Source organism: Rhipicephalus microplus, chromosome X (genome assembly GCF_043290135.1).
Source record: "Rhipicephalus microplus isolate Deutch F79 chromosome X, USDA_Rmic, whole genome shotgun sequence".
In the NCBI taxonomy this organism is placed as follows: domain Eukaryota; kingdom Metazoa; phylum Arthropoda; class Arachnida; order Ixodida; family Ixodidae; genus Rhipicephalus; species Rhipicephalus microplus.
In genome coordinates this window covers 405866122-405884464 of record NC_134710.1, presented here as the reverse complement: position 1 = coordinate 405884464, position 18343 = coordinate 405866122, and the positions used below count along the sequence as shown (strand labels likewise).

The window sequence follows — 18343 nt, the reverse complement described above, 5'->3', positions numbered from 1 at the left end:
GAAATATATTAATAATAACGCAATATTAAACCCCAGTCAAATTGGTTTTAGATCCGGTTGCTCAATATGGTGTGCGCATGTTGATTTAGAGAGCCGAATACAACTGGCTCGGCGTCGGCGCCAATACTGTGCTTTAGTTACTTTAGATTTGGCTAAAGCGTACGATAGGGTTGAGCATTCAATTTTATTAAAACAGATGGCATATCACCACTTTCCCAACTACATCACTGCGTGGGTGTCGGAGTGTTTAAGAGGGAGAGAATATTACTGCTTTAAAGATGGGTACTCATCAAATAGATATAAGCAGACAAGTGGCGTACCACAGGGGGCTGTCCTGTCGCCAGTTTTATTTAACATTTCCTTAAGCTCCATTCCATCAACTAAGGATATTCAGTTATATGTGTACGCGGACGATATTGCTTTCTTCGCAAGTAATACCGACCTTCAATCATTATACGAGAGTCTACAAAATTATCTCAATATGATAGAAAGATGGCTTAAAAATATTCATATGACCCTGAACGTAAAGAAAAGTGTGCTCCTTGCATTCTCTTTTCTGCAGCCTATCAACATCTCGTTAAGGTACAGTAATGAGCTCATTCCGCAGGCGAATTCCCCTAAATATTTGGGCATCATATATAATGACACATTAAATTGGAGAAGTCACATTGATGATGTGTACTCCAAGGCAACACGGGCCATGGGGTGGCTACGGAAGCTTGCAAACCGTAAAGCGAGTTTAAGAAGAGATGTGCTAATAATGATATATAAACTTTATGTGCGGCCCATCATGGAATTCGGATGTGTATTATTTTCTGGCAGCGCAGCCTATAAAATGAGACCCCTAATACTGCTGGAAAGAGAAGCGTTGCGTTTGTGTCTGGGTCTACCAAAGTTTGTTGCAAATAACGTGTTGTATATGGAAGCTCGCCTACCTTCTCTGCTAAATAGGTTTAAAATTCTTACTGTGCAAGCATTCTTAAAGATATACAGCTCACACCAAACACTCTCATTTTACGTTTTCATTCAAGAACCGACTTTATTTTTCGAAACCCATTGGTCGCGACTACACACCCCGCAAATAGTATTTGCACAAGCGCTACTAAAGCAACTGAATGTAAAAATTAGACATATTGGTCCAATACACAAACTAAAGTCAATGCTTAGCATACAATTCGATGATATATTTCCTCATAACGCGAAACAATTGGCATATAGGTATTTAAATGACCAGTTAGCAGATTATCTAGCCCACCTAGAGATAAGCAATATCATAGCGACTGATGCATCTGTGTCAAAAGAAAAGGCTGGGGTTGGCATCTTCTCTCCTTCTTTGGACTGGTCTTTTTCGATTCGACTCCCAGATTATACCCCGGTATTCATGGCAGAATTATTGGCCATTGTTCTTGCCCTACGCAAATTACCCTCAAGCGAATCATTAGCAGTTATCATTACAGATTCGTTATCAGTTTGTAATGCACTTTCTACGGCAGTAAATTCAGAGCTGATGAATACGTTTCGGCATTTAGTACCGAATAACGTTAAAAAACTGCATTTGCTATGGGTACCAGGCCACCGCGGATTATACTTGAACGAAATGGCGGACTCTTTAGCAGCAGTATCCCTGGGTGGGCCCACCATCCCAGTCCAGTTTTGCCAGATACGGCTTACGTAACCGCGCTAAGGTTCCGAAATGCTTGCCTGCAATGGGGAAAAGGTAATTTGGATTAATTTAAAGATTTCGAGCATTTGAGCTATTGCTGGAATAAACAGTGGTGTGTATCTCGCCAGTTAGAGGTCACTTATACCAGATTGCGCTGTGCAGTTCCACAACTAAATTATTACCTTAATAAAGCTCAGCTCAAGGCGTCACCGCTATGCATTTGGTGCAACGAAATTGAAACAATTGAACATTTCTTTTTATTCTGTCATCGTTATTCTTATCAGAGAAAAAGATTTTTAGTAGCCCCATTACAAAAGCTAGGAATACAAGTAAATTTACCAGTAATTTTATCACTTGGCGGAACTTCATTTGGTTACTGCCACAGGGATGTATGCTCCGCTGTGTTTGATTACATCAACGCAACTAAAAGATTACCATGCTAGTGAACCACTACCTTTTCAGATCTTTAGTTTATAATTCGTAGTTAAGTCTTTCAAAAACAAAAGATGGTTTGACCGCTTGCTCAGCACACATTTTTGTTTTTTGGTAGTATTATTTTAAGCTACTTTTTCAGATTGGCTTCATTTTCAGTTTAGTTTCATTTAAGTATCCTGCCGCCCGGTTCTTGGCCCATCCCCCTTTGTGGGTAAGCGCCATCCATCAAAGGTCATCAGCATCAGCATCAGCATCAGCTAGTCGACTCAACGAACCCCTTAAACCAAGTTTGTCTTAAGAAACGTGGCAAGACTGGTGGAGTTGCTGGGTACAACATCTCACGATCCACCCGATGCCCAAGACCCCACCCAGCAGCCGGAACACAAGCCCTGCACCCGTGGACACTCCTGTTCACAGAGTAAGCCGCCGCCAACGAGGCCTACCACCTGAGACACCAACCACTGATGCTGCGACTATGACTTCGACACAAGATTCCATGCAAGCTCCGACACCTTCCACGCCGATCTACTGCACCGTCCAGAACCCGCTCATGCCTAGCCCCTTTCATGAAGTGCAGCATGAAGATGTTGACGACTGGCTGAGTGAGTTCGAACGTGTCGCAGCGATAAATTACTGGGATGATGCCGCGAAGCTCCGGAACGTGTACACTTGCTTAAAGGACGGTGCCAAGACGTGGTTTTTGAACAGGAATGATGTTCTGACATCTTGGCGCAAGTTCCAGCGTCACCTTCTGGAGACCTACAGGAGTCCCGACCGCCGCGAACGGGTGGAGCGTGCACTACAATCACGCATCCAGATGCCAAACGAGACCGTCTCGATGTACGTTGAGGACATGACACGGCTTTTCAAGCGAGCGGATCCTGCTATGGCCGAAGAAAAAAAGTTGCGCCACTTCATGCGTGGTGTGATGGAACAACTTTTTGCAGGTTTGGTGCGTAGTCCCCCCCAAGAGTGTTGCTGAGTTCCTTACTGAAGCGGCAACAATGGAGCAAGTACTGCACCAACGGTCTGCCCTGTTTGACCATTAAATGAATGCTGCCTCAACTCCCGAAATTTTCGCCACCCCTGGGAGCAAGAGCCCCGAATGGATTCGCGAGATCATCCGATCTGTCGTCCGGGAAGAAATGGAAAAGATGATGTACGGGACAAGGCGAATCGATGTAGGTTCTATCACCAGTGTCATCCGTGACGAGGTCCAACAGGTGTTGCACGCCCATCGTTTTCCGCCGATGTCAGTTGATCCGGAAACAGCTCCTGTGTCTACTGACAGTCACCGTCGTACGTACGCGGAAGCCTTGCGATCTGCCACGCCTCGTTCTGGTCAAGAAGTCCCGACGCAGCCAGTGCTGCACGTCCCGATCCAGACAATACCACACGTCCCGATCCAGACAGTGCCGCACGTTCCGCTTCAGACAGTGCCATACATCCCGATCCAGACAATGATGCCGTCAGTCGCGATTCAGTCGGCGCACGCTGGTTTGGACATCGATGGTCGCCGTGCACCGACGCGCAAGTCTGATCTTTGGCGTACACCGGACAGACGACCCCTCTGCTATCATTGCGGTGAGGCTGGTCACATTTACCGCGAACTTCCCATACCGGCAACTTGGTTTGCGTGGATTTTCCGTCAATTCACCTCGTCCCCAAATTGGTCAAAGGCCGAGGGATATCGAAGAGTATCTCGCGCAACAGCGTGCACCCTTTACACGACGGCAATCGCGGTTACCATCTCCGAGGAGACCCGCAGCCACTGGGTGACGTTTCGAGGTGACGGCACGGGAACGCTCTCCAAGCCCTCGTCAGGAAAACTGAAGGCAGCGGCCTTCGGGGGCAAGGTCGCTGGGACTCAAAGTGCGGAAGACCTCCCATCGACGCTTGCACGCAACACGGAAGACATTCAATCAGAGAATAATCGCAGTACCGAGGAAACGCCGTAATCCACATCTGAACCCAGTGACCACGTGTCACTTGACATACCTGTGCTGATTGACGGTTTTCAGGTCAATGCATTGATAGACACTGGTGCAGACTATTCTATTATCAGCGGGAGGCTAGCAAAAGATCTCAGGAAAGTGATTACACCGTGGAATGAAACGTGAATTTGAACTGCTGGAGGACACGTTGTAACATCACTGGGTCGCTGTACGGCAAGAGTGAAAATTCGTGCGTCAACGTTTGTGCTCAGCTGCCTCGTTCTGCGCGACTGTTCACGTCAGCTGATTATCGGCATGGACTTCCTTCGGGAATACGGTGCCATCATAAATCTTCGTGAGCGCATTGTGACCTTCTCGACTCAAGGCGCAACAGATCAAAACGCTGATAACTGCTCTAGACCTGCGCTGCGTGTTGCTGACGACAGTGTGACGCTGCCGCCTCGAGTGAAGAACTCCGGGACGGTGACGTGGTGGCTGAAAGCAACCTATCACTTCTGCTACTCCAAGGTGTATGTGCCGCCCGAAGTGTTGTGCGTGTCCGTAACGGACAGTCGCAAGTGCTAGTTACGAACTTCAACTACGAGCACCGGCATCTTTTCCGCGGAACCACCGTAGCCTATGGAGACCCTGTTGCCGACGTCACGGAGTGCTTCGCGTCCGAGGAAACGCATGAGGATGAAGAATTTCTAGACCACATCGACATTATTTCGACGCTGTCAGACAAAAGAAAGGCTGCACTTCATGACCTTATAAAGGAGTTTCGGTCTTGCTTCGCCTCTTCTTCCAAAGTCCGTCAAACACACCTCGCCAAGCATTGAATTATTACCGACGATGACTTCCGCCCCATCCGGCAGCAGCCTTATCGCGTTTCTTCCAAAGAACGTGCGGCTATTCAGAAACAAGTAAAAGATATGCTCGATGACGGGATTATTCAACCATCCAACTGCCCTTGGTCCTCGCCAGTCGTTCTAGTGAAGAAAAAAGACGGAACGCTGCGATTTTGTATTGACTACAGGAAGCCTAATAGCGTCACGAAAAAAGACGTTTACTCGCTTCCACGGGTCGACGACTTTCTCGACAGATTACGACGCGCGAAGTATTTTTCGTCCATCGATCTAAAGAGAGGCTATTGGCAAATTGAAGTGGATGAACGAGACCGAGAAAAAACCGCGTTTGTGACTCCAGACGGACCTTACGAATTCCGTGTTCTTTCCTTCGGCCTCTGTTCTGCCCCAGCTACTTTTCAGAGGATGATGGACACAGTTCTCGCTGGCTTGAAGTGGCAAAGCTGCCTTGTCTACCTCGACGATGTGGTCATCTTTTCCGAGAGCTTCAAAGAACATCTGAAGCGTCTGAGAAAGGTTCTGGACGCAATTCGCACAGCTAAACTCACGCTGAAACCCCAAAAATGCCATTTCGGCTACGAAGAGCTGAAAATTTTGGGACATGTCATTAGTGCGGATGGAGTGCGACCTGATCCAGACAAAACTGCTGCTGTCGCCGCCTTCCCTGTTCCATCAAATAAAAGAGGAGTACGCCGTTTCCTCGGCTTGTGCGCGTATTATCGCCAATTTATCGCCAACTTCTCGAAGATAGCTGAACCTCTTACGCGACTCACCCGAAATGACGTGCTTTTTACTTGGAGCGCACAACAAGATGCAGCGTTCACAGAGCTACGGCAGAGAATGCGAACAGCCCCTGTTCTTGCCCATTTTGATGAAGACGCTGCTACAGAAATTCATACAGATGCCAGCAACGTCGGACTTGGCGCTGTCCTTGTACAACGACACGGTGGCTTACGCCAGTCGTACTCTTTCTCGAGCCGAGACCAACCATTCTACATCGGGAAAAGAATGCCTCGCAGTCGTGGGGGCGACAACCAAGTTTTGGCCTTACCTCTACGGTCGTCTCTTCAAAGTGGTGACTGACCACCACTCGCTCTGCGGGCTGGTAAATCTCAGAGATCTATCCGGCCGTCTCGCTCGGTGGAGTTTGCGTTTGCAGGAGTTCGATATTACGATTGTGTACAGGTCAGGGTGCAAACATGAAGATGCCGACGCGCATTCTCGAGCGCCTGTGGGGCACGCTGTCAGGGGCTCCGAGGATGAAGATGCCTTTCTCGCAGCAGTCAGCGATTCCGAATTTATGTCCAAACAGCGGGCAGACGACGAATTACGCCCAGCTATTGATTCCCTGGAAGGCCGCAACTCTCAGGTCCTTCGACACATTGCTCGCGAACTGTCCTCTTTTTGTCTAAGAAGAGGCATTCTTTACAGAAAAAAACGCCCGTGGTAGCGAAAAAGCCTTCCTACTCGTTCCTACCGAAATGCGGGACGAGATCCTCCTTGCGTGCCACGACGAGCCCACGTCAGGACATTTGGGCTATTCGCGAACTCTCGCCAGAGTACGCCAACAGTATTACTGGCCGCGACTATCAACTAGTGTACATCGATACGTGAAAGGCTGCCGTGAGTGCCAGCGTCGCAAGACTCCGCCTGTGAGACCCGCGGGCCTGCTCCAGCCGATCGCACCACCACAGACACCGTTTGACCTCGTGGGAATGGACCTTCTTGGACCCTTCCCTTTGTCGTCCTCTGGGAACAAACGGATTATAGTTGCGACAGATTGTCTTACTCGTTATGCTGAAACAAAAGCGTTACCCCGTGGCACATCCTCTGAAGTCGCGCAGTTCTTCGTGCACCAAATCGTCCCACGGCATGGTGCCCTGTAATGCGTGATTACGAACAGAGGGACGTCATTTACAGCACGAATGATGGAGGACATTTTTAAATTGAGCCGCACAAGTCATCGAAAAACGACGGTTTATCACCCGCAATCGAATGGACTGACAGAGAAGCTTAACAAGACCATAGCGGACATGCTGTCAATGTACGTTGACGTACAACACAAAACCTGAGACGAACTTCTTCCATACATCACGTTTGCATACAATCCGGCAACGCAAGAAACAACGCGATTTCCGCCTTTCCGACTCGTTTACGGACGCAACGTGCGAACCATGCTCGATGCTATGCTTCCGTGTGACCAAAGCAATTAAATCGCTCCAGACGCTGAGTAATACACTCAATAGGCCGAAGAAGCTCGTCAGCTAGCTCGCCTAAACACCAGTCACCAACAAGATGAAGACGCACGACGTTACAACCTCCGCCATCGAAACGTCACTTACCACCCTGGGAACCGAGTGTGGGTGTGGACCCCTGTCCGGCGACAAGGCTTATGTGAAAAACTCCTAAGCCGTTATTTTGAACCGTACAAGGTTCTTAGACGTACGTATCACAGATCTTACCTACGAGGTATTTCCAGACGGCGCAGCGTCTTCTCGTCGACAGCTTCGGCCCGAAACCGTGCATGTCGTTAGGCTGAAGCCCTACTTCACACAGTAGCCCTTGGTGGTTCACGTGTTGCGACAAGCCGTGACATTGTACTGCTGCTGCTGTTCGTGTTCTCCTGTGTTTTTATGCCTTTTCTTTTTGCGCTTGGTGCAAGCGTTGGCGAAATTTCCTCATTTGCGCTGCGAGTACTGGCACTCTCCCTCTTTTAGTTCTCGGTATCTGCGTGTGTATGCCTGCATTTTTTTCTTTACGAGCATTGAGTCGATGCTTTCAAAGGGGGGACTATTGCCACATGATATGCTTGGTTGAGATCCAGGAGTGAAAGAAGACAACGACGATCTGTCTGAGCTGCTGCTTAGCTAGTCGACTCAACGAACCCATTAAACCAAGTTTAATGCCGCGTGCATAGCTGCATTTAGCGGCGAGATAGCAACGACAACGAAGAACGCGGATTTGCTCGAGAGGCGCAACGCAGCAGGCGAGTGAAGAAGACGACAATCTTCGCGGCCTTCTCTGAGAGCGTCTCTACAAGTTCCACTGTCCGTGTTTTTAAATAAACCCCCTGTAATTTATAACCCGCGACACTGGTGGAGGAGCTGGGTACTACCACCTCATGGTCAGCACCCCTGTAAGAAGCCCCGAATCCAGCCCTACGAGACAGCCACGCGTGGAGACGCCTGTGAACCGCTCAAGCCGTCGCCTTCAAGGTCTTGAACCGGAATTCGGCCTTTTAAAGGGAGCGAAACTTTCGACAGCCACCCCTACTCATGAAATGGCAAGGAGTCCTGCACAGGTGGCGGCCCAGAATATGCGCATTCCTGAACCATTTTATGGCCGGCCGAACGAAGATGCGCAAGACTGGCTTGAGCAGTTTGAACGGGTAGCTAAATCGAACTACTGGAGCCTCGAGGGAAAGCTCTTCCACGTATACTTCGCCCTTGAAGACGGCGCGAAGACGTGGTTTATAAACCGGGAGGCAACATTGACGACATGGGAGGAGTTTTGTCGTCGGTTTCTTGTCACCTTCGGTAACGCGGACCGACGCGAAAACGCACAACGCCTTCTTGAAGGACGCACCCAACAGCTGCATGAAAGCGTCGCCATTTTTGTTGAGGATATGGTGCGTCTGCAACGTTACTAGAATAGAATAGTAACGTTGGTGCGTCTGTGCCACCGCGCGGACCCCAACATACCCGAGGCTCGAAAGCTAAGCCATCTCATGAAAGGCGTCAAAGAGCAAATCCGCGTTCTTCGTTGTCGTTGCTATCTCGCCGCTAAATGCAGCTATGCACGCGGCAATATGCGCGATACCGGAGGTACCCGTGCGTGATAGCAACCTGCAAAGAGCGGTTGTCAACGCAAACCAAGAGATATGGCAGATGAGTCGAAAGAAAGGCTTTGAGGTGGTGGAAATAAACAGAGAGGTGCATAGGTGGGGTGGTTTTCAACGAGACAGAATTCACTTCGATGGGCGGCTAGGTCATGAGGTGGGTTGGCGACTTGCAGGACGCGCAGTAGCTCTTTTGGGGGGCAAGCGAGCCCTTCGGGGTGCAGGATAGCTAGTAACGAGGAAAACAACCAGGGAAACTCTTCGACAGGTGGTATGGACAGATACGATTCCAAAGTGGCACCAATATCTAAGATAGGTAGAGTCCGGGGCATAAATAGACGTAGCCACGAGCGCCGAGCCCATTCAGACATAAGGTATATTAACATGCAGGGTGGTAGGAACAGACTGAAGTGGGAAGAGATAGAAGAACAGCTAAGGGAAGAGAGGCCGATGGTATACGGTTTTGTAGAAACACATCTCAGGGACATGGAACAACCTCCGAACAATCCGGACTGCGCGTGGGAATATTGTAATAGAACAGAAGGCAGCAGAAAGGGGGGTGGTATTGGGGCATTCATTCATAAAAGTACAGACTGCAAAGAGTCAAGCAGGAGTGCAAGGAACATTTATGGCTAAAAGAGAAAGTGGCAGGTCAAATGACACTCCTTGGTTTCGTGTAGTTGTGGACGGGAGCAAAGGCCAGAGAGGAAAACCAGGCCATGGTAGAGTGTATATCAAAGGACATTCAGCAGTTAGGAAGAGAGTGCGAGATAATTATACTAGGAGACATGAATGCGCACATAGAAGATATAGACGGGTATACTGACCCGACAGGCAAAATGATCATGGATATGTATGAAAGGCTTGATTTGGTCATTTGCAACAGTACCGAGAAGTGTGAAGGGCAAATAACATGGGAGGTAGGAAGGCTGCAGTCAACAATAGATTATGCACTGATGTCACATAGGATGTATGATAATCTCAGGGGAATGCACATAGATGACGGTGGCTCCAGAAGTCTGGGTAGTGATCACAAACGTATCAAGCTAAGTTTTGGAAGAGCAGTGAAAGTGGGAAGGAAACAAGATGAGCAACTACAGAAAACTTTTTATCCAGAAAGGCAAATTGAAATAGCCACTAAACAAATTGAGAAAGTAATCACGGAGGATAATAAGACAGTGTGGACATACACGAATCTAATAAGACTCTTTGAGATAGAGCTTGCTAAGACGCGTGACAAGTCACTCCGGAAAAGAAGACAAAAACCCAAAAGTTGGTGGGAGGAGGAAGTTAAGAGAGCCATAGCAAAACGTCAGGAAGCCTCTAGGGAACACAGACATGCTAAGCAGCGGGGTGAACCGACAGATGATGTTGAAAGAAAATGGGAAATCTTTCTAAGCTGTAGAAGGGATGCATCCCTTCTGATCAATATAAAAATTCGAAGAAAGGGAGCTCAGTGGCTGCAGACGTACATCAAAAAGATAGAAAGACAGCTGTGAAATTTTGGAACCATCTAAACTCCCTAAGAAAATAGACGAACCTAGAGCAGAGGTTTATAACTACAGCTCAAGGTGCTAGGCTGGAAGGGGAAAGAGCTATTGGATATGCAAGAACATGGGTGACAAAAAATTTAAACTAAGAAGTGCTTTATGCACCAAAACAGACAGGGATGGATCAAGTGGCACAATGGCTCCATTTTCACAACGAGAGTGGGAAAGGGCTGAGAAGAAGGTTCCAAGTAGTACATCAACAAGCCCAGATGGCATTACAATTATGCTGATAAAGACATTGGGTCCGAAGTTAAAACAGACTTTGAGAGAGGCAGTGAGCAGAACAATAATCGATGGTGAAGTTCCCGATTGATTGAAACTTAGAAGGATGAGCATGATCTTTAAAGGAAAGGGGGACAAAGCTGATTTAAACAACTACCGTCCTAGTGACATCAGTGGTCTACAGGCTGGCGATGCAGATTATAAAGGAAAGACTGCAGGCATGAATAGAGGATGAGGGGGTGCTGGGGGAACTGCAGAATAGGTTTCGGAAACACGGGAGGTTGGAAGACAATCTGTTCTCACTGACGCAGTGCATCGAAATAGCAGAAAAGGAACACAGGCCCCTGTGGCTAGCATTTTTGGATATCAAGGGAGCGTACGATAGCGTGGTTCAAGAGGAATTGTGGAGAATACTGGACACCCTAGGCGTGGAACATGTAGTCACTAATCTTTTAAAGGATATCTATAAAGGTAACAAGGTAGTTATAAAGTGGGAAAAACAGGTATCCAAGCCTGTAGAGGTAAAACGGGGGCTTAGGCAGGGGTGTCCCCTGTCACCCTTATTATTGATGATGTACCTACAAGGATTAGAGGCCAAATTAGAGGGAAGTGGACTGGGCTTCAACCTCTCTTTAGTCAAACAAGGAAAACTCATTTATCAGGCACTACCAGCATTAATGTACGCCGATGATATAGTGCTAATGGCCAACAACAAGGACGATTTGCAGAGATTGATGGACATCTGCAGTAATGAAGGAGATAGGTTAGATTTTAGATTCAGTAAGGAAAAATTAGCAGTCATGATTTTCAATGACAACGGAGGTAGTGAGGTTAGAATACAGGAGGTAACGCTAGAGATAACAGATAAATACAAATATCTGGGCGTATGGATAAGCAATGGGACCGAGTACCTGAGGGAACACGAAATATACGTGACGACTAAAGGTAACAGGAATGCAGCAGTGATGAAAAATGGGGCACTGTGGAATTACAATAGGTATGATGTTGTGAGAGGAATATGGAAAGGGGTCATGGCTCCTGGGCTGACGTTCGGCAATGCGGTCTTGTGCATGAGATCAAAAGTTCAAGCAAGATTAGGAATTAAGCAACGTGGAATAGGTAGGCTTGCTTTAGGAGCTCAAGGGAATACACCAAATCAGGGAGTACAAGGTGATATGGGATGGACATCATTTGAGGGCAGGGAAGCTAGCAGCAAGATAAAATTTGAGAAGCGATTGAGAAAAATGGGGGAGGAGCGTTGGGCTAGGAAGGTTTTCAGCTACTTGTACATGAAGAATGTCGATACAAAATGGAGGAAGCGAACCAGGAAATTGACTGGTAAATACTTAGAAAACAGCAGGTGGCCAAACCAAAAAGAACTATCGGTTAAGAATAAAGTGAAGGAAACGGAGACTGACATGTGGAGAATGAGCATGATTAAGAAGTCCGCACTAGAGATCTATCGAACTTTTAAGCAGGAAATTGCCAAGGAAAGGATCTATGATAATACTCGGGGTAGTTCTCTACTGTTTGAGGCCAGGATGGGAGTACTGCGAACCAAGACATATCGGGCCAAATACGAAGGGGTAGACACAGTATGCAGTGCGTGTGGAGAGGAAGAAGAAACTGCCGAACACTTGATAGTGTTCTGTAAAGGGCTTCACTCTATAGTTCAGGATGATGGCGCAGAGTTTTTCAAAGCACTGGGGTTTAGGGACCGGGAGGGCAAAATAGACTTTAAGCGGGTAGACTTAACTAGAAGGAGGTTATCTGATTGGTGGCTAAAGTCAAGGCACGAATGAAATATAACCCCTTCACTGCAAAGTACGAATCCTCAAACTCAGTTTTTAAAGAAAAAAAATAAATCTAGTTTTTGGTTCATTAAGTATTACGGCTTGGTGGCGCTAGCCACCGCCCGATCTACAGTTTCACCAATCTACAGTTTCACCAAACTTGAATGAAACGTGGAGTTCCTCCTTGCTTGTCAAAAGAAACTAGTTCCCTGAACGTCGTATTGTGCAACACTGTTTGCTCTGCCATATGTCCCGCACCACCTTTCATCTCACCCAACGTAGAGCTGCATGCCGTGAAGAGAACCGAAGCAGTGTGCTCAACTTTACCGCATTGCGCTGCACGTTCAGGGAGCAGTGGCGCCATAACTGGGCGCTTCCATAACCAATAGTGGAGGATTACAAAGAGAGTTCAACTTAGCTGACAACAATGCAGCGAGCAATGGAAAGGAAAATGATAGACGTAACCTTAAGCGACAAGAAGAGAGCAGAGTGTATCAGGGTACAAATGAGTGTTAAGGACATCGTAGACGAAATCAAGAAGGAATGGTCATGGTAAGGGCCCGTAGCGCGAAGGCGAGATGACCGCTGGTAAGAATCGCAAACTGGATGTCAAGAGAAGACAAGCAAGTGAGGGGTAGACAAAGTTCGGTGCGCAGATGAGATTAGGAAGTTTACCGCTATAAAGTGGTAGCAGCAAGCACAGGACTGAGTCAACACCACCTACATACTCAAGGCGTCACTACGCTGCCGCGACGTCATGGAGGCGAGATCGGCCTGGCAGTCGGCTTCACCGCGCGGTAACGGTATAGAGATCGCTACTTCTCTTTTCGCATGCAAACAGTCTGTGAATTTAAAGTTACCCTCAGCATTGGTTCTTTCTTACGCAATAAGTTTTGAATATAACATATTTCAATAATGTTGTCTACTTTCTGATGTGCAAAATGAGCTTCTGCAGACCAGTGGTTGTCCGCATGCAAGCCCACCATTCAATTTTTTTTCAGGCATTTATCTAAACAACCCCAGCTTTTTTTTGTCTTTCCTGACAACCGTTACCGGTGAGGAATTTAGTAAACACACGTATGCTGACTGATACTTCGAGATTAGATGCAGAAAGTATTTCGAACTTGACTAATGCAGCAATATCTAGTAAAACATTTATAAATACAAACAAAAGTCAACTTTTTCATTCATTAGGTTCTTTATTACATCCTTCAACGCCTCAAAATGAACATGGCAAACCACTATCTACAAACAAATCATTTCACATGCAACCCAACAGTACAAATACAAAACAATATATGCTGGTCTGCATGAGCAGCTTCTCACAAAACATCCTGGTCTGCATTTGCAGCTAAAGAAGGTCAAGGTTGCAGTGTTTTTAGCTTTCGGTTTTTTTCTTGTTTACTTGCCATAAGCTTGTCATTGTTCTGTTTGCACAGATTGCTTAACAAAACATTCGCAGCAGCACTAAGAATATACTTCATGTCGTGCTGTGGTGAATGCCCCCGGTCACAAGAGTCAAGGTCTTCATCACTGTCAGTAAACAATGATGTCAAGGCAACAAGAAGCTCTTTTTGCTTCGGAGAACCATAAAACTCTGTCGCATTTTTCTTGCTTACGAGTTGCTCAAGCACTATTTCCATTGTCAAAACTGCCTGCACAACTACAGGTTGAGGAAACTTGAGGCCAACTCCCGGGGCAGTGGCAACAAGTGAAAAATCATCGTTCTCACAACTCTCATCGACTAAAATAAGATTGTCCTTGCAGGAGGTACATGCAAGCTTTTTTACAGTTGCATGTGGGCAGTAGCCTGCTACATAAGTAATGGCACGAAGCATCGGTTGCTTTTTTGTGATGTCGTACTCCCTTACGGCAACACCAAACCGTTTCATATACTGTGGGTCATGAAGAGAGCCACATGAGGTGAGAACATCTAGATGAGAGAGTTCGGGGAGCTCGCGCACTTTTTGCAATCTGAGCTTGTGCTCCGACTCGTATATTTACGGTATAGACACGTGTTACTGCGCTCTTGACAATTGCCAATATTTCCCAAATCTGCTCTCTAGGCAGTTGATCTGAAACTTCCTCAGCAACACGTACGAGAAGCCGAGCTCTTCAATGCAGTAGCGGGTTACTTCTACAAGGGCATAGCAAGTGCAGCGCAATCGACTGTGCTTTAAGAGTAAGGTGGCCTGCATCATGCGTTAGACTTCCCCAAAAGTCTAGCCAGTCAATTAAGTTGTTGAGGAAATCTACCTGAGGGGAAGACAGACTTCTCACTAGCTCTTGAAAGCTGTCGTGCAGGCACTGTCCCTTAAGAGGAGTTATAACATTTACAACGTTCTACCACATCATGATGATGTGGATATGTCCAGCTGTGCCTTTGGCATGTTGAAGTTGAGCTAACTTTGAACTAGTGAGTGCAGTAATATTTGAAAGGTTGAAGATCTTCAAGACGAGCTTGATGTCTTGGCGCTCCAAGTTGGACGGATTTAGTGCTTTTACAGACAAGGTGGGGGCCAACTGCAAGAGCTGATTGCTTTCCTCTTCGTGCGCCTTCCTCAAAGAGCCAAATGATGCTGTGAACATTTGTCCATCACTGGAAAGTTCAGTTATGTCGGGAAAAAACATGCAAGTCCTTGGATTGCGTTGATTAAGCCAGTTGTTACAGATACACTTGAGAATGTGAACACTGTCTAAGACAAAAAACAAAGGTTCGGAAAGATCATACGAGTGTGCATACGCAATATTAAATTTGGGGGTATCAGAAAGAAAAGACATTCCTTTGCGGTTAATAGAATTATTGTCAGAAATGACTGCGATCACCCCAAGTCCAGCACATTCTAGCTCTATAACGAGGTATAATATGCACAACATCTTTGTTGGATGACAACAGGCTCTGCATCATGAGCAAGTACGCTGTCTTTGCAGCTACCTTGCTGTTTGTGTCTGCACCTGTGACGAAACCATTTTTATATTTGAAGTAGGACTGTAAATGAATCCCATCTATCATGAGCGTTTCAGTGTGTTCATGGTCCCTCAGTGCTAATGCCATTTTTTTGCATATGACCAGTACAAATCATCTTATTGCTCCAATGAAGGACTAATGCTGTATGTGGCACAAACACGCCTAATAGTGTTTAGACGTAGAAGCCTCAACTGTAGTGTACTTCGTATGAACTTGTAAGCGTGTCTTGATATTGTGAACATAATACTGGCGAACACAAGTAATTCAGCTGGATATCTCGCTCAGATAGAAACTGCAATGATGACAGTTCTTCTAAGTGTGCCAATATACGGCGCAAAAGAAGCTCAATACTTGCCTCATCATTTTGGGAGCATTTTACAATTTCTTCTACACGATTAAGTGTAACACCCAGTTGTCTAATGTCCGAAATTGAAACGGAGAACCCAATGGTGCCTACCTTTTTAATCCGTGTTTCTACAAAGTATACCTTGAGGCAGAGATCGGCACATACAACTACAGCACAATGCAACACCGGCGCATGTTGGGGCACAAAGTTCAAGAACCACACACTGCCTTTCACAATCACCTTGCTCCAGAAGTCTCCCATCAAAAGCTTGTTCGTGTGACACAGATCCTCAAAAGAGGAGATGGCGTTGCTCTTCTCTGCCTCTTGATGTGTGATGAGTGACTCTTGTTATGCATCTTGAAGTGCTTCGGCCTCCATACGAGCCCATTTATCTTCCGGGCCTTCGCGAGCCGCACTTTTGTGCCTGGAAAGATACGTGGGGCAGCCAGGAAAAATGCTTGGAACAGTTCCAGGCCTCAGACGCCTGAGTTTAAGTGGAGCTTCAATCACTTTGCCAGTGACCGTATCCGTGTAGCTCGTCGAGGTGACAAAGAAACTTGGGTGAAAGTGCTTTTCACAGAGCTGCAAACAGACAGAACACTATAGTTAACACCAGAAATACTGAGCAGGCTCATAATTATGCGATAGCAAATACAACTATGAAAACAAACTGAATGGAAAGAAAAGGTAGATTTCCTTACCACTGTGACATTTGATGGCGCAAAGTCCTTACGCGGAACGGCGCGCGTCCACACTACTCTTTCAGCGGCGTTGACCTAGAACCTGTAGACGCAAACGGTGGGTCCTCTGCCGTAATTATAATTGCAATTTGGCACACAACAACAGCCAGGCATAGTCCTTGGGGTGTTATTACATGCCGTGACTGAGTTGCGTGACAGAGACAGCTCATTTGCTTGCGACTGCCATCTAACGACCCAAACAACTTGGTTTTAGCACAATGTTGCCAGAGCACAATACACCTTCCACGACAAATAGAACTTCAAAGTTTCACAAGCTAAAATGAGGCACCTGTCATGCACAACGGTAGTGCCGAAGCCATGTAGCAAGAAAAAAAAACCTGTTTAGCGAAGAAAGAGACTACGGGAACAAGTTTTTGTCAACTCGTCTAAAAAAAAAATGCCGCAGCATGCGATTGCCTACACATTAGTTCGCAGACATAAGCGGTGACAAGCCATGTAGCTCTTTTGTCGTTTTAGTTGGCTCTCTCAACCTCTCCTATCCTCCCCTCAATGTGCCCGATCTCACTGTGGTGACGTCAGCCTATTGAGGGGAGGGCACGGGAAGGCCTTCTGTAGTCTAGGTGGTGTTGATCGAGTTGACTGGCAGAACATGAAAGAGGCCTTTGTTACAGTGAACTAGAAGGTTTTGTAGTGGCAAGAGCGAAGCGGGCGTCTATAGGAGGCACTCTGACGAAAAAAGCTGTCCGCCGCACGTAGCGCTGCAGTCAGATTCGCGAGGCCAGCCAGGCAGGCTCGACCGGCGAGTTGACTGCTGTCAGGGCGCTTTGCTGCTGTGGCTTTCGATTCTTCTTGTATCTTTTTTTCTGTGCTGGAAGAAAACGTTCTCGGTACCACCATGAACAAGAAAAAGAAGACGGATACGCACTGTTTCGCCTGGGTTGCCGGTCAGGCTACCCCGGCCATCACGTTGAAAACGGGCGGAAGATTTCGCTCTTTTCGGCACCAAAGGACGAAGACCGACGAAAGGTTTGGGAGCGGAACCTCAAGAGGAAAGACAAACCTCTAACGGACACATCCGCGGTTTGTGAAAAACACTTTGCAGACCATTTTGTCGTTCGTGATTATGTCCACATCATCGGCGGCAAGGAGGTATGAATCGCTCGAGGAAAGCCTGGTCTTACTGCAAATGCAGTGCCAACGTTTTAACCTGACCGGCCCGCATACCTTTCCATATCTGTGAAAAAACCAAGGCCCGAGCGAAAGCGCTGCTTAGTTTCTACGTCTGGATCGGCGAAGAAAGTTCGTCTCTCTCGTCGCGATGAGCACGAAGCGAGCTTGCTCGGCGAAGAGAATTCCGACCCGAACACGAGCCCTGCCGAAAACATGCAAGCGAACCCGCTCAAATCAGGTGACTTAAGGGACCTTTCCACCTGCTTAAGTGTTCCAAGGCTGTGGACGAAACTGACCACTCCAGACCTTGATCTCCTTGTGTATGCCACTACACGCACCACAAAACAGCCTTTCAGTGTCTCCCACGAGAAAGTGATCTGTTTCAGCTTAGATAGCAACAGTGATGTTGTGGCAAGCTGTTATCTCGGTGCGAGAGAAAAGAAGTACGGCAAAATCACCTCCCTTCTTGAAGCAACGAACATATTTCAAGAAGTTGACACTGCATTGCTTTGTTCAAGCGCTATGAGCAAAGACGCTTATGACGGCCTTGCTCAGAACCTGACCGAGAAGATGAAGCGCACCCTCACCCCCGCGAGTGACGGCGTGTTCAGCAAGAACTGTCTTGGAATGGTGACAGTCAAAGGTGTGTGTTAATATTTTCAATAAGAAACAATGTACTTTCTGTTCTAGCTAACATAGCCTGCTACTTTTTTTTCATAACCTAAGCATATCCTTTGTATCTAAAGCAACCTGCATTAAAGGGAAATAACACTAGTCAGGACCTGTTAGCTATTACCCACTTTGTAATAGCTCTGGAGTTTATTTTTCCTCCAATTATCTGTTAGCCCTTGTTTCCA

General features: G+C 46.9%; 1 long non-coding RNA gene across 1 annotated transcript; it reads right to left on the bottom strand.

The window, feature by feature from the left end:
* Positions 1-13480: 13480 nt before the first annotated feature.
* Positions 13481-18068, bottom strand: LOC142776475 (uncharacterized). The gene is made up of 2 exons (XR_012887563.1): positions 16317-18068; positions 13481-16197 (listed from the first exon to the last, which is right to left on the bottom strand). It is a non-coding gene; the product is annotated as an uncharacterized LOC142776475 (long non-coding RNA).
* Positions 18069-18343: the final 275 nt, after the last annotated feature.